Below are 3567 nucleotides of genomic sequence, written 5' to 3'. Positions count from 1 at the left end.
CGCCTCCTCTTCAAGCCTTCCTTGATTCCTTTCCAACAAAGTTACTCTATTCCCCACTCTCAGATCCCACAGCCCTTTGTATACTCATTTATTCATTCGTTCACCTGTTCATTCATTCAACTCAACATTTATCAAAACATACTTACTGAGCTCTCACTATGTCCTACCATTCTTCCAGGCACTGGGAATCTATCCATCTATAACAGTCTACGTAATCCTATATTGGAATTATGTGCTGATCTCTCCCTCCCACTGTGGACCTTTTTTTTTTTTTGAGACAGGGTCTCACTCTGTCACTCAGGCTGGAGTGCAGTGGCATCATCATAACTCACTGCAGCCTTCAACTCCTGGGCTCAAGCAATCCCCCTGCCTTAGCTTCCCACCTAGCTGGGACTACAGGTGTGGGCCACCATGACTGCCTAATTTTTTATTTTTTGCAGAGACAGGGTGTTGCTGCCCAGGCTAGTCTCGAACTGATGGTGTAAAGTGATCCTCTTACCTCGGCCTCCCAAAGTGCTGGGATTACAGGTGTGAGCCTGTGGACTTCTTCTTGAAGATGTTAATCTTTGTAACTCCTTTAGAATCTTGCACAGTACCTGGCACACGGTTTATCTTTAGTAAATGTGCTTTTCAGGAATAAATGAATAGCTATCAAGAATTGTGATGACAGTAATGATGATGTCAACCATTCGGATGAATCTGGTGTGTGACTGCGACAGTGTGGGCTGTGGGCCAGGGGCCAGGTCCATCATCACAGCTGAGCCCTAGGCCAAGAGGCTTCTGGGGAGATGACAAGTGCCTTCTGCATGTAGACCAAACCGTCGTTGTCACTGTGATTATTTCTGCCATTAGTGTTGGTGTTATGCTACAGTGTGGCAGGTGCCAACAGCAAGCTGGCTTGCTGCGCTTCCTCATGGCAGGAGAAGCATCAGGGAAGCAAATGCTCTAGAAGATGAACAGCAAGGAGGACCAGACTCAGGCTGGGCTTTCGGCCTGGAGTCTCAGCAATCCAAACACCAGTTCTGGGTGGCTGGGGCCAGGGCATATTTACATCATACTCCTGTCTCTACAATCCAAAGCCCTAGATATATCAGGCGTGGGGCATAGAGAAGTGGGGTGCTATGGGGCAGGAGTCATCAGATTAAAGGACCCTGAGCAAGAGGGCTTATCAGTTTTCACTGTATCAGAGGCTAAGTGGATGATGAGGCAGTTAGGGGGTGGGCTGCAGGTGGAAGCTGGGCTCAGGGTGAGACTAGAGGGGAACAGGTAATGTGGGGATTAACATGGTCCTGAATGCCTTTGTGGTCCCAAACCCTGGGGAAGGCACACTAGCCTTCCTGATTCTGTATAATCTCTTTGGGGACCAGAAGTCAGATGGCACAAATGATAATTCTGATGTTTGTGCAGAATCCTCTTAAGTCCTCTAGGACTTTTCCTGAAGGATCCCAGAATCACTGTATTGAATGATTACAGGCTTCCTAGCTGACTGGAATTCTCTAAAAGTCATTAGGCTCATTCCCCTGACTGCGGGCAAGAGGTTGAAATAATTATAGATGGTAAATAACAGTTGTTTGCCAGTGATGTGCTTGGTGTAGTCAGTTTCAGCAGTACAAGGCAGCAACAGGTCTGTGATAATCGACCAGTTCTGCTGGGGCTGTGTCCCTGTGTCCCAGGTCCTGTGGGACTTACAAGAAGAGTGTTGTGTTTTCAGCCATCAGCAGATGTGACTTCCCTGGTCCTTGGGGTAATGCAAGGATGAGGAAAATGTCATTCGTCTGAAAGCCCCTGAGATACTGGAGGCCGCTGCTGAAGACATCAGCCAACACTGGTGTTTGTATTTTAGGCCAACCACACACCCCAGGGGTGATGGGGAGCAAAAAAGAGATATTCTAGGAAGAGGTCTTCCTTTTCAGGTAGAGAAGCCAAAACCTGGAGTTCAAGATCCAGTCACAAGTTTTATCCAATCTCTAGGCCCCTGGTTTTTAATTTAACCTCTTCCCCAGGACTGGCTCCATTCCAAACTCTTCTAACTGAAAGCCAAACCTTTTTTTTTCCTGGATCAGTAGTGGGAAAGCAGGAGAGAGTATTTGAAATTAAAAAAGATTTTTGCTTTTCCTCAGCTGCCGCCAAGGTGCTCGGTCCTTCTGAGGAAGCTAAGGCTACGTTGGGGTGAGGCCCTCACTTCATCCGGCGACTAGCACCGTGCCCGGCAGCGCCATGGGCTCCGTCTCCGAGCTCACCTGCATCTACTCGGCACTCATTCTGCACGACGATGAGGTGACCGTCACGGAGGATAAGATCAATGCCCTTATAAAAGCAGCTAGTGTAAATGTCGAACCTTTCTGGCCTGGCTTGTTTGCAAAGGCCCTGGCCAATGTCAACATCGGGAGCCTCATCTGCAATGTAGGGGCTGGTGGACCTGCTCCAGCAGCTGGTGCTGCACCAGCAGGAGGTCCTGCCCCCTCCACTGCTGCTGCCCCAGCTGAGGAGAAGAAAACGGAAGCAAAGAAAGAAGAATCTGAGGAGTCTGATGATGACATGGGCTTTGGTCTTTTTGAGTGAATCTCTTTTGTAATATGTTCAATAAAAAGTTTGAACTCTTAAAAAAAAAAAAAAGATTTTTTATCTGTCCTGGCTCTACTTCTTTAAGACTCTGCTTCTATCACCTTGAAGTACCCTTGGCCAGGAAGGATATTGCCTTTCAGGGTATTTATCCTAAATCTGCACAGTTCACTCATTTGGGCTTTCATCTCTCTCCAGCTATCCCAAACACATCCTCACCCATCCCTGGCCTTCCTCCTTGCCCTGCCTCTCCAGTTGAGGCTTTCATGGGCTGCCTTCCCCCTTCCACACTTTAGTTTGCTACCCTTCCTTCCCTTGGGTCTGACCTCCTCTGGCCCAACTTCTCCAGTGATGGATGAACTTCCTTCTGATACAGACCTGGGACCTCCCACACTGATAGATGGCTCTGATAGACAGTTCATACTGGGTATTACTTGGTCCTTTGCATAACTACTGGACAGCTCTGAGGCTTGAACAGAGACTTCTGAAGGTGTTGAATAAAAATGATAATAAGATGTATTGGATGTCTACCATGCATCTGTAGGCACTAGGCTTAGCACTTTGTTTTACCTCTTTTCATCCTCACGACTACTCTATGAGGTAAGTACTGTTATGATCATTCCCTATTTTATATAAAATGAAATTAAGACCCAAAAAAGTTGAACATCTTAGTCAAGTTCTCCCAGCTAGTAAGTGGTAGAGCTAGAATTCAAACTCAGGCTTGTTTTATTTCCAAATAAAAACTTTTAATGACCATGTTGCAATGTCTATACAAGTTGGAGGAACTGAGTTTTCTGAGACATGACAAACATCACTGGGAAGCATAGAGACCATTTTATGGATCACCAAGGTGTATGTGTTTGGAGGAAAGATTCCTGACCTGATGCAGAAGGTTTTAAATAGAAATGCGATGAGAAAAGACGAACATTCAGACTAAAATAAAAGTAGATACCATGAAGTCCAAAGATGTGATAGAGAAAGATGCTTTGTAGAAAACGAGGAGGC

At 46.4% G+C, this 3567-nt stretch overlaps 1 pseudogene across 1 annotated transcript; it reads left to right on the top strand.

Moving 5' to 3' along the window:
* Positions 1-2194: 2194 nt before the first annotated feature.
* On the top strand, positions 2195-2599 carry LOC105808576 (annotated as a pseudogene). The gene has a single exon (XR_001137389.1). The product of XR_001137389.1 is annotated as a 60S acidic ribosomal protein P1 pseudogene (transcript).
* Positions 2600-3567: the final 968 nt, after the last annotated feature.

This window comes from Propithecus coquereli, unplaced genomic scaffold, assembly GCF_000956105.1.
Source record: "Propithecus coquereli isolate 6110/MARCELLA unplaced genomic scaffold, Pcoq_1.0 Scaffold178, whole genome shotgun sequence".
NCBI classification, from domain to species: Eukaryota; Metazoa; Chordata; class Mammalia; order Primates; family Indriidae; genus Propithecus; species Propithecus coquereli.
The sequence above is the reverse complement of the archived record's forward strand: the minus strand, read 5'-3'. Positions and strand labels throughout refer to the sequence as shown.